The sequence below is a fragment of the Trichechus manatus genome, unplaced genomic scaffold, assembly GCF_000243295.1.
Source record: "Trichechus manatus latirostris isolate Lorelei unplaced genomic scaffold, TriManLat1.0 scaffold00147, whole genome shotgun sequence".
In the NCBI taxonomy this organism is placed as follows: domain Eukaryota; kingdom Metazoa; phylum Chordata; class Mammalia; order Sirenia; family Trichechidae; genus Trichechus; species Trichechus manatus.
In genome coordinates this window covers 73,841-93,417 of record NW_004444083.1, presented here as the reverse complement: position 1 = coordinate 93,417, position 19,577 = coordinate 73,841, and the positions used below count along the sequence as shown (strand labels likewise).

The window sequence follows — 19,577 nt, the reverse complement described above, 5'->3', positions numbered from 1 at the left end:
ACTATGAGTCGGAATTGACTGGACAGCGACGGGTTTGGTTTTTTTTCAGTTTGATGTCTGGCTTTGTCACAGGTAAACAAGGGGCAATTGGTGAGTCTTATCTAAGTCACATGGGAAAGGTAGGTCTTTGCAGCAAGCCATTTTCCCTGAACACAAAGGGTGTTGGGGTTTCTGTAACCATCTCTGTTTCCCAGTATCACGGGGGTCAGGTAAAAGTCAACACGAACAGACTCTCGTTTATTGTCACGTGATAGCGATGACACAACTTTATTGAGCAGCTACTACCGTGCCAGGCACTTTGCACACACGGTTGGATGAAATGAGAGCTCCTCTTCCCTCCCAGGAAATCAAGATGATTCATCTGGGGCTGGGCACCCTCCACTGTCTGTCAGTGAAAGAAAGTTTCACATACTTCAGGGCTGGGGAACGTGTTCTTTCAGCAAAAGGAGAGAAAGCGAGGACAAGGTCGACAGCTTCTCCAAGTGCCCTGACCACTGTGAAGTACACCCAAGGACAGATAAACAGAAATAGAGGCGACTCAGGGACCATAAAATTGCACAAGTCTCCTTTGTAATAAGGCACCTGTTAGCCGTAAACTTGCTCAAAGTTTGTCTTATGCAAAGTGTTTAAGTTAACTCACCCAGAGTAATTTGCTCTTTTTGCCTGTTTCCTGAGAGAGAAGTCTAAAAATTCGGAATGTCCTGAGTAGTAGAGGTGCCTTTATTATTTTAAATGTCTGGACAACACCTGAGGGTTTGTGCAAATCAATGGGGGGCTGGTCAGGCCAGCAGAGACCACCTGGTAGCCTGGTATCAGTGACCTCAGGACGGAGGGGAGCGTGATTCAGTCAGTCATGCTGAAAGTTAGCCAACGATGAGTGTTCTCCTCCATTTCCTCCCTTTGCCCCTTAAAACCTCATTCTGACTGGCCTGAGACAGGCCTTCCTGTTTTCCTGAACAGAAAGGTCCCCCTGTATGCATGCAGATTTAACTGCTCAAATAAACCAAATACGCTTTAATTCACTTTGCGCTTCGATTATTTTAACAAGTACATTAAGCCCAAGCCAAGCTTAGTCGGCTCAAGAAATGAAGTTCAGTTAGGTAGGCGTTATGTTAAAGAATTAAATGCAAGACAGTTAGAAAGAAGGACTGCCAGTTAAACAGAAGGACTCCGAATCTCGCCTGGGGATGAAGAGAGGCTGTGAGCAGGAAATTCATTCTGAAGGGTCAGAAGTGTTTTGACTTCAGGTGTTTTAGGCCAGAAGCTGAGGAGTCCCTGGGTGGTGCAAACAGTTAATGCGCTCCGCTGTTAGTCGAAAGGTTGGAGGCTCAAGTCCACCCTGAGGCGCCTGGAAGAAAGTCCTGGCGATCTACTCCTGAAAAATCTGTCACTGAAAACTATGGAGCACAGTTCCACTCTGACACACAGGGGGTCACCGTGATTTAGAGTCGACCACGGCCACTGGGTACGGTGCTTCCTCCGCCTTTGACTTTCCCCTCCGCCGGCGGCAGTTTTAGGACCTCAGCTCCTGCTGTGCAGTCTATGGAGAGGGTCTGCACTGCCCTCTGGCGGTGGGGCAGCCCGGTACAGCCTCCTGCAGAAGTCCACGGTGCCCGCCCCACTCCGAGCTAGGTTCTGAGCCTGTCCTGGGAGAAGGGAAACACCTCTTCTTTGCATCTTGCTTTACCAAACTCTTCAAAGAGCTCAGAAGCAGTTTAGGGGGTCCAGGGTAAACTGCTCTGAGGAACTGCAGTCTGAGATGACGTTGACATTGAGCGCGGGTGGTTTGGTGGTAGAATTCTGGCCATCCATGCGAGAGACCTAGGTTCAATTCCCAGCCAATGCACCTGACGCACAGCCACCACCAGTCCGTCCGTGGAGGCTTGTGTGTTGCTGTGATGCTGAACAGGTCTCAGCAGAGTTTCTAAGAAGAAAGGCCTGGCGATCAACTTCCAAAAATTAGCCCTCGAAAACCCTATGGATCAAAACCATCCAATCCGCAGCTGGTCATGGGGATGGCGTAGGGCCGGGAACCGTTGCCTTCCCTTGGGCGTGGGGTCTCCATGGGTCGGGGGCCACCACAATGGCAGCTGACAACGACAACATGCGTATGAACTGGGCAATACATGAGGCCGTCACGAGTCTGAAGCGATTTAACGGCAACGGGGTTGGTTTGGTTTTGCTTAATGGTCCAGAGACAGAAATGTCCAGAACTTCCCTGAGGGCCTGGTCTGGCAAGATTTAGGCTGAACTGTTAGGGAGACAGCGTGTCCCTGGCAGCTTCCCATCCTCCTTCTTTCAGGCCAAGTGGGAGTCCCACTGTATTGGAGGTGCTGAAGGTGGTCTGCCTCTCCCATGCCCACCCCTTCTTTGGGCCAGCCCTCTGCCTTAGTTCTTAGGGGGACGTGCTTCTCACCCAGGCATACTCCAACTCCCAGGATAAGAGAATGTACTGGAGCGCCTCAGGTGGTCCCCACCGGTGAGCACTAATACATCCCCGTGAGCACGAATGTCCGCCTTTCACTGGCTCTGCTTGACAGCAGGAAGACCAGCCTTTGACAGTGTCCCCCACCCCAATTTTTCCCAGCGCCCTCCCCAGGGCACTTTGGTGGCCTGTGCGTCAGTTCTGGTCTGGGTCTGGTCGCCTGGTCATGGGGGCCAGCCAAGCTGGCCGGCAGTCCTGGACAGCTGCCCGCGGGGCTGCAGAGCCTGGAGTCCCGCTGCTGGGCCTGGAGGAGAGAAGCCATCACTGGTGCCCGTGTGGAAACAGAAGGCCATTTCTGCCCCACCTCCCCTCTCAGAGTTCTGGGCATTTAGTGTGGCAAGACTAACACTCCACATGGAACAGACTCCTCGTCCCAGGGAGGGGGTCACCTGAGTCCTGGACACATAGGCAGCCCTCCCTACTGACGCTTAGGCCCTGTGTCCAGGTCTGGGTCCCTGTGTGTCCCTGGTAGACTGGCTTCCATGCGTGTCTATGTAAGGGAGCACTGGGCTCCCGCTGGAATCAGCTCCAACTCTCAGTAAGTAATCAGATGCCAAGGGCTACTAATGGGGCAAGGTGGCACCAATGCCAGTGTATCCTAGCTCTGGTCCCACCCATTGGAGACACCCAGTGACACCCTGACCAGAGGAGGCTGTGCAGGGTGGTACCATGAAGTGCTTTTCCCGTTTCCAGATGACTCCTGAGATGCAAACTACCCACTGAGGCCAGAGGAGAAGTGAGCGAGTCAACGGCTTCTAGGATTTGCAGGGTCTCACGTGTCCCTGCTCGGTGGTATGACGGTAAAATGAATAGGGGCTGTGCTTTTCTGCTTTTCAGGGACAATTTCAGAAGGGAGAGCTGGAAATCCTGTCTCCCATACACCCGATTTCAGGGGCTGAGAAATTCCATGGAAAGCTGGAGGGGGAGCAGCTTTTGGAGGAAAGAAGCAGTCAGGGTCTTCAAGGCTCAGAAGAAGGGAGTCCAAGGGGTCCCCTGTACATGTCTTCCCTTATAATAAAGGAATTCTATTTCATTACAGACTTTCCTTAGCTCAGGGCTCAGATTGCTTCTAACTCCCTGGGTCACGGGTGAAGTTAGCTATTTCCCAGTTGACACTACTGCAGAAAACTGGGGAAGAGGAATTGGGGGAGGCCCCTGGGTGACACAAATGGTTTGCACCCAACTACTAATCTAATGGTTGGTGGTTCCAACATGACCAGCGGCACCAAGGAAGAAAGTCCTGGCGATCAGCTTCCATAAAAATTACAGCTGGTTACAGGATATAATCAAGGTCACTGAATTGTACATGTAGAAATTGTTGAATTGGTGTATGATCTGCTGTGTCTATTCTCAACAACAACAACAAAAATACAACAAATCATTTTTAAAGAGAGCGAGAGAGAGATTCCAGCGAAGAAACCCTATGGAGCAGTTCCACTTTGTACACACGGGGTCGCTGGGAGTCGGGATGACTCAATGGCACTGGGTTAGTTTTTTTGCTTTTTCTATAAATTCACCATTTATTAGTTTGTAACACTATGTCCCTCCGTGAAGCTCCAACACACACTTCTCCCACCCCCTCCCGGGGAGGCTGGGGAGGCTGCTGGCAATGTCCCCCGTGACTCCGTGACCTCTCCCGTGGTGGTTCTGATGGTGCCCCTCCTCCATCAGCACCAAACGAGAATGAAGACCCAGGAAGACAGGTCAGGACAACTTAGTAAGTTGCCATGATTTTCTATTTTTGTCTTGAGAAAAGAAAAGTATCACATTAGGAAAAGCTCACATACTTTGAGCTTCGGTAATAAATAGCAATGAGCATTATTGAAATACTAAAAATCATTAGGTTAGAAAAACTGACCATCCAGTTGCAAACGTTTTGAGTTTATTTATTTATGTCTCATACTAATGGCCTAAGAGGAGGAGTGCTTTCTGGAACTTTTTTTTTTTCAATGACAAATAGTGAAGACAGAGAACAGAGAGCCGGCATACGGATAATAGATGTTCTTGAAAGTGGGCCCAGAACAAATGGATCAGAAAGCTTTAACGGAGTTGAAAGCAGAACAAGGTATGCATATTGAAAAGGCTCCAGGTGCCAGGCGCGATCAGTGAAAAAAATACTACACTGAGCCCCATCCCAGTAAAAATAACTACGTACATAGCGAAAGGGGGAAAGAGGGAGAGGGAAGCCCATAAACATCCACACGCTAACAGGTAAACAGAATTCTCCTTGGACTCAGACATCAAAGTTGCAGGACAAAATGCCCAAAGACCGTAGAACAAAGTCTAAATCCATTTCGAAAGTGAGAAGTGGTGATAAAAGATATTTTGGAGCAAAATGTGTTGTTAATTTATGAAAACAATAGAAAAGCATTCTGAGATACGGAAAGATGCAAAAAACATACCACCCATGTACTTTTCTTTTAAAATCACTTAACGATGTACTTCATTCAGTTGACTGAAAGATGGAGCCAAAAAGAAGCACAGAGAAGTCGTGGCAAAGGACCTGCAGGGGACTTTGAACAGTGAAAACAGAAATATATTAATATTATTCTCATAAATATGAGTTATCACATAACACAAATTTTTTGATTTTTGCTCTTTGTTGTATAAGGAATTGTTACGGCCTTGGAAATCCAATGGGGCAGTTCTACTCTGTCCTATAGGGTCGCTAGGAGTCGGAATTGACTTAACGGGTTTGCTCTTTTTGGTTTAATTGTTATATGACATTTAACGTGAAAAATAACATATATAAATATCTGAATATTTATATAACATAATTGAACAGAGTAAAAAAAATTCGTTGTTGTCATTATTAGGTGCCATTAAGTTGGTTCTGACGCATAGTGACCCTAAGTACGACAGAATGAAATACCGCCCACTCCTGCGCCATCCTCACCCTCGTTGCTATGTTTGAGCCCATTGTTGCAGCCACTGTGTCAATCCATCTCATTGAGGGTCTTCCTCTTTTCTCACCGACCCTCTGCTTTACCAAGCATGATGTCCTTCTCCAGAGACTGGTCCCTCCTGATAACATGTCCAAAGTACGTGAGATGAAGTCTTGCCATCCTTGCTTCTAAGGAGCATTCTGGCTGTACTTTTTCCAAGATAGATTTATTTGTTCTTCTGGCAGTTCATGGTATATTCAATATTCTTCACTAACACCATAATTCAAATGCGTCAATTCTTCTTCAGTCTTCCTTATTCATTTTCCAGCTTTCGCACACATATGAGGCAATTGGAAATACCATGGCTTGGGTCAGGCGCATCTTAGTCTTCAAGGTGATATCTCTGCTTTTTAACACTTTAAAGAGGTATTTTGCATGGAGTAAAAGATGAAATATTTAATAACGATAGTGAATATCCATACTATGCATGAAAAGACAGGGGTGAGTTAGGGAGCTGAATGGTATAAAAGAAATAACACCTTGCCTTAAATATGTGGTACATGAAAGATAGCATTATATTTTTGGTTCTGACATTACAAAAATAAGTTAAAAATGCATTTGGAAAAGTTACAGGTAAATAGGGAAAGACTTAAAAGCTGATACAATGCCTTCCAAAATATTGGAGAAGGTAAAAACAAAGAAAATATAGCCAAAAATAATATGAAAGTAATCAACAGAATGTGGTATTGGCAAATAAATAGGCAAATAGATCATTAGAACAGAGCAGAGAATATAGTCAACTGATCTTTGGCATGGAGCAAGGCAATGCAATGGAGAAAGGATAGTCTGCTCAACAAGTCGTGTTGAAACAACTGGACATGAACAATCAGAAAAAACAAATCTATCATCTTTACAGGATGTTATGACAGTATGGCACCCAGATCATTTTATAAAACACACGTATAAGGTCAGTTCTATGTCATTACCTATTTTTAAGGATTGTTCCCACCTCTATCTTAGATGTTTTAATGCTCAAGGAAGAAGTCCTGGCCTTGTATACCTTGTACTGTTCCAAAGCAACAACTGTAAAAACACCACATTATAAAATGGAGATGTATCATAATTGGTTAATTTATAATAAGGCTACAGTTATGGAAAATCGACAATATCATCAATGAGACACTGGTAGAAGATCATGTGATAATCACCATTTTTCTTGCTGTTGATGGGTCTGGTAGAAATCCCCTCTGAAAGAGAAAAGAGATTAATGCTATGATGTGTCCTTGTTTCGACTGAGTTTAGTTTTCCAACTGCCTTCCAGATACTTCTACCTGGATATCCCACTGTCAACTCAAGTTTAAGGTGTCTTCACAGAACATACCCTCCCTCTCCAAATCTGTGCCATGCTACCTCTGTTATCCACGGTCAGCTTTCAGAACTCTTTTGCTTTCCTTATAAAGTCTTGCCAGGTTTTCCTTCACAAACTTTTCTACACCCACCGCTTCCTTTCTGTTCCCCAAGTGCTGCTCTAGCTGGGTCCTTAGAGCCTCATATAGCAGGGCTATTCCATCGGCCGTGGCCTCATGTACCAGGGCTATTCCGTTGGCTGCGGCCTCATGTACCAGGGCTATTCAACACTGAGAATATAATTAATGTCACTGAATTAATTGGTTAAAAAGGCAAATTTTGTTGTATATATTTTACCCAACAAATGTTTTAAAATATTTTTTTGAAACGTCATTTGTAACATCAAAATCAAGTAAATTTTTATTCAGTCTTTCTTGTTTTTCCCTTCTGTTTTCTCAAAGTAGAATTGTTTCCAATATCTACGGTATCTAGAAAATAACAGGTGATGGTGAAGGAATTGTAATTTAAAAATATTACAAATCTTAAGATAATTCATATTGCAGAAGCCTTGAGTTTATAAAGATGTTTGGATTATCATTCCTCTCTTTCTTCTAAGGGAACCAAAAATCTATGGAATCTAAGAGTCTAGGACAGACACTGGGTCTTCCTTTATTTCCCAATGGGACTTTGAAAAAAGACTCTTAAATACTTATGCACTCCATTTTCCTCAGGGATAAGAATAGTGATCTTGTTTAGATCTTGTTTTTTTTAAGATTAAATAAGATAAACCAATGACATGCTGGAGAACACTCATCAAAAATATGCAGTAGATTAAGACAGGTGATCTGAAGTCTTTCCTCCTGACAATTAAGTAGCAGGGCCTGTTGTTACTTGAGGCCTTTCTCCAGTTGTGACAAAGTGACGCTATTATCTACCAGTAGAAGTGCACTTAGCTTTCTCAGGCTCCATGGATTTTGGTGACTCGGGTGGAAATTACTGTATAAATCCAGGAATTTATTATTAATATGCTAACACAGTAAACAGATACTGCCATTTTTAGGAGTATATTTCTACTACATCATCCATATATAATCAAGAGGGCCCATTCTGTTAAACTCAACTTTATAATGCCTCCCTGCAGTTCCCAAAAGGGTTAGGTCAAGCAAATGCGGAGAATAGGATTCTGGGATGGACTGTACCACCTTCCACAGCCCTACCCTGGGTCTGTGGAACTCCCTGAGCCATCCCCATCCAAGACCCTGGGGCAGCCTTTACCCATCATATCAGATGCTTGACTACTTTCAGTCCTTGCTTCCTGGGCACCTGGAACCCTTCTTGAGAAACACATGACACAGAACCACTTTCAGCTCCAGATGCCAGGAGCTCTGCTCCCAGGCCAACATTGCAATCTGTGAACACTTCTCATTTGTCCCACCAGTGATCAGCTCTTCTGCACCGTCATTGGTCCCCTTTTTCTTGAAACAGCCTCTGAAATCTTCTTTCATTGATCCTCCCTATATCCAACTCTTTCTTTAAGTCTCTCTGCCTTTTTTCCCCCCTCTCTTCTCTTTTTCTCTTTATCAAAAGCCTGTTTCTTTCTGTTTTCACTACTTTCTAAGTCCTCATTACCTTGTCCATCATAGAGTAGCAGGGTAGGAGTAAGCTCTTCTGAGCCTCCTTTATTCATTTGGGGAGCATCTAGTTCACAGGATACAGTAGAGAAACAAGAAAATGACTGTCCATGGACCCCAGGACAGTGACCAGGGAAGAGTCCCCAGAGCTCTCACACTGCACATGACAGTCTGAGCTAAAGTGAAGTGCTCTTTGGAAAAAGTAGACCTACTCCAATAACACCTGAAATCCAGCAGGGCTGTACTAGTCCATCTTCTGCACCTCCTTTTCTTTTTCTCTCCTTCTCATTTTTCTACTAGTAGCCCTGAGAGTAAATAAAAGTTCTTTTCATCCAGGAAAAAAACTCATTGTTCTCTGAAAATAGTAAGTAACTATCAGAACCTGTTTTAAGCTCATCCCCATTGATCAATGATTACTTACACCATTATACAAGGGCTCAGAATTGTGAACGGTCTATATGTACAATGAAATATTATTCAGCCATAAAGAGAGATGAACTTCTGGTACAGGCTACAACATGGCTAAGCCTTGAAAACTTCACGCTGAGTGAAATAAGCCAAACGCTTCACAAACAAGGCCTTCACACCTCTAGTTTCTCCAGGTTTCTTGGCTCCCTGCATTTTCTCAAAGGGCCAGGGCAACTAGGAAGAAGGATATTTGAGGGTTAATTGGATCCTTTCATTTCAGAGTGCATGCAGAGTAAAATCCATCAGGAATACGGCTCTGAATTCAGCCTCCTGACACTTGCCTGCAGCCCAGGGCTGGAAAGTTCACTTCTTGGCGGTGAACTCAAGGCTCCCTGGGGTTCTTCTTCACCACACATTTCTAAACAGGCATTGCCGCCTTCTGCAGAACACAATGGAATCTCTTAGAGGTTTTAGCGTATGATCCAGGGAAACCACAGCAGGGAAGTCCACACTCAGAAAAACAGGAAGACAGAGGCGGCTCAAGTATCTCCTAGGTGGGAACGTCCTGGCCCTTTGGATTCACCTGTCTTAGAGGTTAAGGCTCCAGTCATTGTCACCAGAGGCTGAGAACATTCCATCCATCTCACTCCCTTCCCACACACCTAATTCTCTCTGTTATTGACCCTTTTCCTCTGTATGGGCATACGAAAGGGAGCAGGGTTAGATGAGGGAAGAAGGGGGAGATTTTCCTCCCTGAAGAGAGAAAAACAAAGATTCAACTAGCTGATAGGGAGCTGAAATCACAGTAGCCTTTTTCCCCAGCTGGCAGTAGGTCAGGCACCTCCTCAGGTACTTCCTTAGTCATTTGGGGAGCTTCAGGATCACAGGACACTGAAGAGAAACAAGGAGATGACAGTTCAGGGAGGGCGACCCGGAAGCAGAACTCACCGTGCTGGGGCTGAGCCAGGGTTTCCAAAGTGCCGATGAACTGCTCCTTGGGAAAAGATACGTCTGCTCCAAGGACCAGACCTGAGGTTCACCGGAGGTTTGTTCTGCCTCTTTTCCATCGTGTTTACCTCACTCCCTTTCTCCCTGCTTGTCAGTTTCCTACCTATAGACCTGCCTCCAGACATCTCTGTGTCTGCCCTAGGGAAGTATTTGGGCATCTTTGTTTTTGTGCACTTCACTCTCCCTGACCTCTCCTCTGCCTTCACTTTTCTAGCCTTTGTTTGCCTCAGTGGTGATCTTGATCTCTTTTTCTCTGCTCCATGTCTAGATCTCTCCAATCCCATATAGCAGTATCCATTTCTTCTCTCAGCTCACCTTTATCCCACCGTCTCTCTGTGATTTCTTCCCTTCCCTACCAACATGCTACATTTGTGAAATAAAAAGTCTCTCTGCATCAGCCCCTGGTCTACTCCCCTGGAAGCCTGTGACCTTTCCACAAGGCTCACACAACCGTTATCTGCAGGAGAGGCTCAGGACACCTTCTTCCTACTTTGGTCTTAGGGAAATACAAGTATCCTTTTATTGTGCTTCTTCTTTCTTATCTATAAAAAGGGATAACAACAGTTTCCCTGGTTAAGTGCAAAGGTTTTATGAAGGTAAAAGGAGAAAAGGACCCTGAGTGATGCGAATGGTTTGCACTTGGCTACTAACAGAAAGGTTGGTGGTTCAAACCCCACCCGGTTGGGGCCTGGGGATCTGCTCGCATGAAGATTACAGCCAAAAAAACCCTATAGAACTCAGTTCTACTCTGTAGCACATGGGGTCATCATGAGAATTGACTTGATGGCAGTGGGTTTGGGGTTTTTTTTTTGGTATTTGCCCAAGTGCTTTGGAAAAAACCTCAAACCACAGTATAATCCACTAACCTACTGAAGAATATCTGTCACCAACTTTAACTGGGTCTGAGAGCAGCTGACCTTTCTTTCTGACAAGGAGCGCTCAGAACCACATTTCTTTTGAGGCCTTTCCAAGGTTACGGCTAAATAATATTATCATTAAGCAATAAATAAATATTCAATCTGATACCTGGGGACACCTTGATCTGAAAACCCACTAGAGAGGGCTGCCCCATGTGCTACAGATTGTTTCTGTTTTGTTTCCTATCTACACACCGTCTCCGTTCATTTCTCCTTCTGTGCCATGAATGTATGGGCATCTTTTTGACTATCTGGACGGCTTTCTCTCCTGTGTCTTTGCTTTTGTGTCTTCTGCTTCCCCAGTGATACTTTTTATAACTTTTCCCTAGGAAGTATCCTAGCTCAGCTCCGGTCCACATGCTTGGGAATCACCGGGCTCCTTTGGCCTCCTCCTTGAACTTGGACCGTGTGACCTGCCCTGACCCATCACCTGCAGACAGACACTCACTCTTCCTGCTCTTCTTCTACAATTTGACTTTGTAAAAGTCTGTATACATAGCTGACCTTCACTTCCTCATCTACAAAGTAGAGATTACCCCAGTTTGCCCGCCTCCATCTTTTGTGAGGTAACAGAAGATCTTATTTGTTAAAATACTTTGAAAATAGACTCTATAATTCCAGAACATGATGGAAAATAGCTGTCATAAACTATAGTTTGGGTTGAGTGTGGACAATCTGTAAGCTTCATGTAAATAAAATATTAAGACCTTGTTTCTTTTGAGGCCTTTCCAAGTTTGCAACAAAATAATCAAACTATTAACCAATGGAACGATACTTTGCTCTTATTCTCCATGGAAGATGATGAATGAGTATGGGTTGAAATCAAATCTTTAGTATTAATATCTATGGAGAGTATGAAGGAGAGAAGACATTGTCTTTCCCTGATATATTTCTACTACAACATGAACATGTGAACAAATATGTCCAAACAATAAGACCCACTGTGTTAAACATGAACTTGATAAAGATTTCTCTCTGCACTTCCCCAAAGGTCCATGTATAGAAAATGTGAAAAAAAGTCTTGGGATTACCTGGATCCTTTCACTGTGAAGTTTGCACAGAGGAAAATTCATCCAGAAAAAAAACAGTTCTGGATTCAACCTCCTAATACCGTTGCAGCTCAAGGCTGGAAATCCTTATCTTCTTACCCAACCCATTTCTTGGTGATGAGATTGAAGCTTCTTGGGACTCTTCTCCATCACACATTTTCAAACACACATTTTTGCTCTCTGCAGAAAGGAATGAAATGCCTCAGAAGTCTTGGTAAATGACCAAGGGAAAATTATGTTAGGAAAATTGATAATGAAGACCTGGGAAGCTCAAGTGCCTTCTAGGTGGACTGTCCCTGTCGCAGACCATCCTGGTTGGCCCTTTGGGTTCACTTGATCTGCAAGCTAACATGACTCCTGTTACTATCACCAGAGACTAAGAACCATCCACCCATCTCATTCCCTCATTAATACACTTAATTATCCACTTCTTCCCCTTTCTTTTTGCTTCTTCACATTTCTTTTGACCCTGCCCTTGTTTCTAGTTGTCTCCAAGTGTTTCTCTTTGTCTTGATGCGGTTTTGTCTCCTCTGTTCCCTCTTGCATGCCTGATGCTGCTCTTTATCAATTTTCCTTATCTCACTCATGCTTTTCTCATTTCTTTTCTCATACTAGTGATCAGAAAGGGCATCTCTAAGATAGTATAATTTAACCAGATCAGGGAAAGGGATGAGGAGCAGAGAGAGACAAGGTAACACCACTAGATACAAGGGAAAGTGTGTTCAAAGGCCCACATTTGAAAGAAATCTCAGACATGGCAATCACTGAAAATATTTATACTTCCATTAGTAATGAGGCAGAAGAAACAGACAGGAACCCATGGTAGGTGACCTTGGGAGCCACTGGCAATATAACTGATTAATCCTTAGGACAACAAAGGTCACCAGGTAAGTGGGAAAACAGCATGATCTAATTTACATTTCTCAAACACCCATCATGGTAAAATGGAGAAAATGGGTATGATGGAAGCAAGAATGGAAAGAGGAGATGAGACAGACGGCTTCTGCTCCAGTTCAAGTGAGTAGAGATGAAGATCTTGATTCAGTTCTAGCCGGGGCTTGGAGAGAAACAGACAAGTGGGAGATATTCTGAATATGGAATGAACAGAACTGGAGAACTGTGGGGTGAATAGTTGAGGGAGAAGAAGTAGTCTTGGATAAATTCCAGGTTTATGGCACTCACATTCCCTTTACTGAGAGAACAAACTCTAGAGAAGGAGGAGTATCTAGCTTCAGGGAAGAAGATGTTTCAATTTTGGAAGTGTTCAGTTCCTGAAAGGCATGCGAATAGAGAAACTCTCCCTTGCCTCAGTCACCATCATCTGATAATATTTTTATGTTCATTTAATTCAATCACCCAGGTGCTTCTTCCTTTGTCCTACCTTTTGCATGTTCTGTCTCCTTGCATTCCCCACTAGGGACACCTCATCCACTCTGGAGCTCAGCTCAACTTTATCCTTTGTCTCTCTCCATTTTGAAAAATGGGCACAGTTCTAGCTGGGTGTATGCAAACATGAAAGAAAGAAGTGTAGGATGGGAGAAAGGGGGGAAAGGTTTCCTTGCAGATGAGAAAACAAAGATTTATTGAGATTGTTGGGAATTTTTAGCATAATTACCTTCTTGTTCACATGGTAGTGGGCCAGGCACCTCCTCTGACTCTCCTTCACTGGTCATTTGGGGAGCTTCAGGATTATTGGTCACTGAAGAGAAACAAAGAGCCATGGTGGCACAGTGGTTAAGGGTTCAGCTGCTAACCAAAAGGTCAGCGGTTCGAACCCACCAGCCACTCTGAGGCAGAAAGATGTGGCAGTCTGCTTCCATAAAGATTACAGCCTAGGAAACCCTATGGGGCAGTTCCACTCTGTCCTATAGGGTCCCTATGAGTTGGGGTCAACTCGACAGCAGTGAGTTTGGTTTGATTTTAGTAGAGAAACAAGAACATGGCAGACCACAGATGGTGACCCAGAAACACACCTCAGCGAGCTGGTGCGCAACCGGGATGGGAGAAGGATGTGTCTGCCCCTGAGAGTCACACAGTTGTGTTGTGCCTCTTTTCCACCTTGTTGCACCCCCTGCCCTTCTCGCCCTTCTCTCTAATTCTCAGCGCCCTTCTAGTAGTTCATCCTCCAGAACTGTGCGTGCTTTGATGGGTGGGGTTTCTCTCTCCCTGACTGCCCCGTCTCCTTGCTCTTTGGTCTTTTTCTTCTTTAGAGATACTTGCTGTCTCTGTTCTCCTGTTATTCTTTCTAGCTCTCTACTTCTAGATCTCTCCTATCCCAAGCGGGTCCATTCCTATGCTCTCTGTCTCTGTGATTTCCCTTCCCTCCCAACATTATTTTTTTCTTCTCATAGAAGTCTTATGTTGGGCCCTGATCTCCTCCTCTGGGAATCTGTACGGTTCCTTGGACTTCCTCCTTGTGTTCTGACACATGACCTCGCTCTGACCACCCTGCTGGCTGTAGACACACCAGAAGCTGGTGCCCACTCTGCCTGTACTACCTTGTCCTTGTGAAAAATAACCTGTGCACATTTCTGTGCTTTATTTCTCATCTATAAAATAGAGATTAAAGCTGTTTGTATGCCTGCATCTTAAAGTTCCTTGAGAGGAAAACAAATGTTTAATTAGATAACAATAATAATAATAATAAAACAGCTGTCGTCGAATTGATTCCAACCCATGGTGACCCCAAGTATGTTAAAGTTGATCTGTGCTCCATAGGTTTTTCAGTGGCTGATTTTTCAGAAGTAGATTCCCAGGCCTTTCCTCCAAGGTGCCTCTGGGTTGATCCAAACCACCAACCTTTTGGTTAATAGCCTAGTGCTCAACTGTTCATGTCACCCAAAACCAAAACCAAATTCACTGCTGCCGAGTCAATTCCAACTCATAGTAAACCTATAGGACAGAGTAGAACTGCAGCATAAGGTTTCCAAGGAGAGGCTAGTAGGTTCCAACTGCCGACCTTTTGGTTAGCAGCCATATCACTTAACCACTGCGTCACCAGGGCTCCAACTAGATAAAAGGTAATTTAAACCCTAATTACCTTCTCCATCATAAGGTAGTAGCCTGGGCATTTCTTCTGATTCTCTTACTTCATCTTCTGGTAGAGCTACAAATCCACAGGACACTAAAAAGAGAACTAGGGTCACAACAGACCATCAACAGTGACCTGGACACTCACCTGAACGCAGTCACGCTGAGCTCTGCTGTTCAGAGTTCAGGAGAACTGCTCCCTGGGAGAAAGAATGTTTGCACCAACCATGTAAGTACCTGGTCAGGCCACATTCTCCTCTCTCTACTTCTCCTTTTTCTTCCTCCAACCCCACCTCCACTCATTGCTACATCTGCGCCATGAAGTTATTTCTGGATGTCTTTGACCATGAGTCCTTCTCCCCATGACTTCCCCCATCTCTTTGCATTTATTTTTCTTCCTCTGTGATGTTCTTTACCTCTTTGCCCCTTTATCTCCCTGTTTATTCTTTCAACTCACTTCCTTGTTTCTGTCCTATACACAGTACTTCATTATTCCTGCAAACGACCTTTAAAACGATTTCTCTCCCCAGACCCTAACCTTGTGGTATCTAGATTCCATATTCGTTTAGATAAAGTTGGGCCCACTTGGAGAACATCATGGTGCTCCCAATCTCTAGCTTTTCCCTTCTGGCTCTTTTCCTCCATGCCTATTGGATCCCGTTGTTGTTTGTCGTGGAGTAGATGGCAATCATGGAGACCCCACGTGTGTCAGCGGAGAACTGCAATCCCTATGGGTGGGCCTTTCTCCTTGGGTACCTGTGGGTGGGCTCAAACCACCAACCTTTCGGTTTTACACAGTGGAGTTAACCAGGAAACCCCCTAAGTGCCTTCAAAAACTCCGTACTTGGACTGCGTGAACAAGCCCCTCCGCTCTGAGCTTGGGCCTTCCTGTTTCCGAACAGCTTCTCCCTCAAGTCTGGTGGGTTCCAATTGCCGAACTTTTGGTTCGCAGCCCAGCCCTTTAACCACTGCGCCGCCAGGGCTTCTTTCCCACTCAGGTAAACCCTGTTAACTCTAATCGATTCCTTGATCAAATTCTTCATTTCGCAGGAGATTTAGAGAAAAGAAGGTAGGCCCCGTGGGCAGGCGTTTCAGTGAGGTGAGCAGGGCTTCTTCGCATGGCGCAAAGGTGCGGGCGCAGGAGAAGGCCGACCACTGCTCCCGGTTCCACGGCTTCCCGCAGCTCCGTGGACAGCAGTGCCCGCCTCCGAGCAGCAGATGGGCCTGCTGCACTGAGCCAGGGCGGTGGCTAGCTCACTCCACCGGGACGCCAGCCTTAGGTGCGGACATTGGGTACACTCAGAGTGCTCCAAAACTTGCCCGCATAACGTGAGTGGCGGAACCTGGGGAGCTGGATCTCTGCACCCACGCAGATCATCAGAGCCCCTGAGATCTGGTCAGTAAAGGTAACTGCGATCTCCTCTGTACCCCTGGCCTGGGACCTCCTGGTTACAAATATAGTATTTATTTGAAATTGGTAGGCTAGGTGTTGGATTTCCTTTATTTCTATTCTCTCACTTGGCTATATCATAGTATGGAAATAAGATCGATCTTACTTTAATCAAGGTATGGTTTTTACAAATCAATATACCCTACGCTTCATACTGATTTCTTTTACCTTTTTCCTACTTAAAAACCATTTATTGCTTCTTTATTTGCCAGAAAATAAGCTTCAAATTCTTTAGAACAGGGTATCAGATCCTCTGCAATCCTCTCCAACTTCCCTCCCCAGAATCAGCTTCCAGACGCTCCCCCTGGCCACTGTGTGGTTCAGCCACATGGTTGACCACATGTGAAAATCTTTTTATTTTTGATCTTGTCCTCAACTATCAGAGAGGACTTTCTCCTTGCCTATGGAAGGGTGTAATTCATGCCTTCCCCCAAAAAGGAGAGGCTTAAGCCCTGTTTTGCAGCACCAAAAACAAGTCCTGGCTGAGGATGCTTATGTGGGATGACTGGGTTAATGTCTGTCACCCCCACTACGTATAAGTTCCATGAGGGCACAGGCCATGCCTGCATTCCCTCTGTGCCTAGAATGTGACAGTCACTCAACTAAATATTTGTCAGATATTATTGAAGACTGCATGAACGCATTAGTGAATGAAATGGACTTGAATCCCCAAAAGTAGTTGAGAAGTATAATTACCATTTTGGAAGCTTTGGTAAACCTCAGTTAAATCAGGACAGGCCTTCAGGTTCGCCCTGCTGAACAAGGCTTCCAGAAGTGGCAGGCTAAACGTCTTCTCCAGTTCAGTGAGGACATCGTACGCCACTCTTTCCACTGGGACCAGGTTTCCACAAGTGTCTAGAAAACGCTTAAAAATATTGAATGGAGAATTATGTAGTTATGGATTTATTCTTATGTTATAGAAGATTCTTAGGTCGCAGAGAGACCATTTGTTCTCTTGTGAAATTTTAAGAATTATGCAGGCATTTGGATGACTTCTTAAATGTCCTCCACCATAAAAATAGACTCTTACTTTGCGAACCTAACTTCCTGACACTGATCACATTCAAGGGAAGAGAGTCACTCTGATGAATAAAATGGGTTCAAAGTTGAATGTTATGTGGTCCTTGAAGAGCCTGGCCACGATGATTCAGGAGTGACCCTAACAAGTAATGAGAGACTGTTCTGTTGACTAGACAATAACCCCCGGGATTGACCTGGCCTGAAGGACTCTGGGAAGCCAGGTAACCACCTCCCGTGCTGTGAACTTGGCTACAGAACAAAGAAAATTCACAGGGTAGAGTAGGCTCATCCTCGGTATCCCCAGGAAGACCCACTGCTAACCTTTACCTGCATTCTGTTGTTTAGCTGCCATTGAGTCGGCCCCTGATTCATGGTGACCCCATGCACAACAGGATCAGACTACTGTGATCTATAGAATTTTCATTGGCTTAATTTTGGAAGTAGATCACCAGGCCTTTCTTCCTACTCTGTCTTAGTCTGCAAGTCCCACTGAAACCTGTTCGGCATCATAGTAACACGCAAGCCTCTACCGACAGACGGATGGTGGCTACCCTGGAGGTGCATTGGCCAGGAAGCCAACCCAAGTCTCCCACATGGTAGGGGAATATTCTACCACTGCCCTCATCTAGGGTTCCAGAAATGTCTGAAGAACAGGAAATAATTTGGAGAGAGAATAGCAATCATCTGCTTTCAAATTTGTACTAAGCTGCTCAACTTCCCTTTGAGTTTCATCATCTCAGAGCCAAGTGTTTGAACTACGTGCACTTTGAAATGAAATGCTACCCAACTCATTTATTTTCATTTTAGTTTCTATTATTATATTTCATAAATGTACCTATGAGTCAGAATCACTCGATGACAATGGGTTTATAAATGTACCTAAGATGCTCTAGAGCCCTGGTGGCATAGTGGTCAAGAACTACGGCTGCTAACCAAAAGGTCGGCAGTTCGAATCCACCAGCTGCTCACTGGAAACCGTATGAGGCAGTTCTACTCTATCCTACAGGGTTGTTGAATCAGAATTGATTTGACAGCAATGGGTTTTGGAAGTTGCTCTACATCTGTGAAGCATTTCTGATTCCAGTCCTGCCACACCTCCATCACTATCCCTCTTCACTCACATTAACTACAGAAGACAGTTTCTTCAGTTAGAAGAAAGAATGTTTTCTGTGATGCCTGCTCTTCCTGACCTTCTAACTTACAGGTTGATGAAGGTCTCCACTTACAGGAGGCCCTTCAACCAGGTCATTGCCCCCTGAAGTCTCACATGCTATGGTGGGACTGATTTCCCATTATGAGGACATCTCCTCATTAACTTCATACATCTGCTCAGAGAGGAAGCCACAGTCTCGGAGGCCCGTAAGAAACGGGAAAGTCTTCTTTATTGTACTTGCGGTCTCCACCTTATTTTTTTTGAAGAGCATGAAAAGGAGGTCAAGGAGAAACTGGTCTTCTTAGTCTCTCCCTCTGTGTTCTGGTCCTCTGTGAACATCCTAAGACACAAAGATACAATATGAAAATAGACATCTGGTTTCCAAAAGGCTTGCGGTGGCTGAAAGATTTTAGACATGAAGGATAGTCTATGAAGAGTCAACATATGAAAAATAAGTGCTTTTATTGAGAGACCAGAATAAGTGGATTGAGGATATAAGGGTGTAATAGAAGGAAACACTGAGCTTAAGAAAGACCGAGGAGTGGCTATCATTACTGAACGTTTTGATCAAAGATTCTATAGAAGAATCCTGATCAAAAAGGGGAAACTGCAGAACAGAATTTGAAATTCTTATGGAATCTGGACTTTCTGGAGCTATGGAGGCTGAATGAACCCTTGAATCTATTGTCCTCAGATAACCTTTAAATCTTAAACCAGAAATATACCCTGAAGTCTTCTTTACATCAAACACTAGTTTAGCTTACCTAGTAAAGAATGTCTGCCTTGAGCACTGTTCTCTTTTAAGAACTATCTATATGGGATCGAACTGACAACAGCAACTTGCAAGATTAGATAGGAACCTTAGGAGGCAGTGAATTTATATTAATGGGGGAGGAACAACTCAGAAAAGGAGGGTGAGAATGATTGCACAACTTGAAGAATGTCACTTGAATGAATGTCACTAAATAGTACATGTAGAAATTGTTGAGTTGGCACATGTTCTGCTGTGTATATTCTCAATAACAACAAAAAATAAAATAAATTCATTCTACCTTGGTGAGTAGCATCTGGGATCTTAAAAGCCTGTGAGCAGCCATCTAAGATACTCCAAAGGTCTCACCCCTTTAGGAACAAGGGAGAATGAAGAAAACAAGATACAAGGAAAAGATTAGTCCAAAGGACTAACAGACCACA

At 44.5% G+C, this 19,577-nt stretch overlaps 1 long non-coding RNA gene across 1 annotated transcript; it reads right to left on the bottom strand.

Moving 5' to 3' along the window:
• Positions 1–9,155: 9,155 nt before the first annotated feature.
• Positions 9,156–17,502, bottom strand: LOC111822267 (uncharacterized). The gene is made up of 4 exons (XR_002825551.1): positions 16,907–17,502; positions 14,771–14,854; positions 13,346–13,429; positions 9,156–11,910 (listed from the first exon to the last, which is right to left on the bottom strand). It is a non-coding gene; the product is annotated as an uncharacterized LOC111822267 (long non-coding RNA).
• Between the last annotated feature and the right edge of the window lie 2,075 nt (positions 17,503–19,577).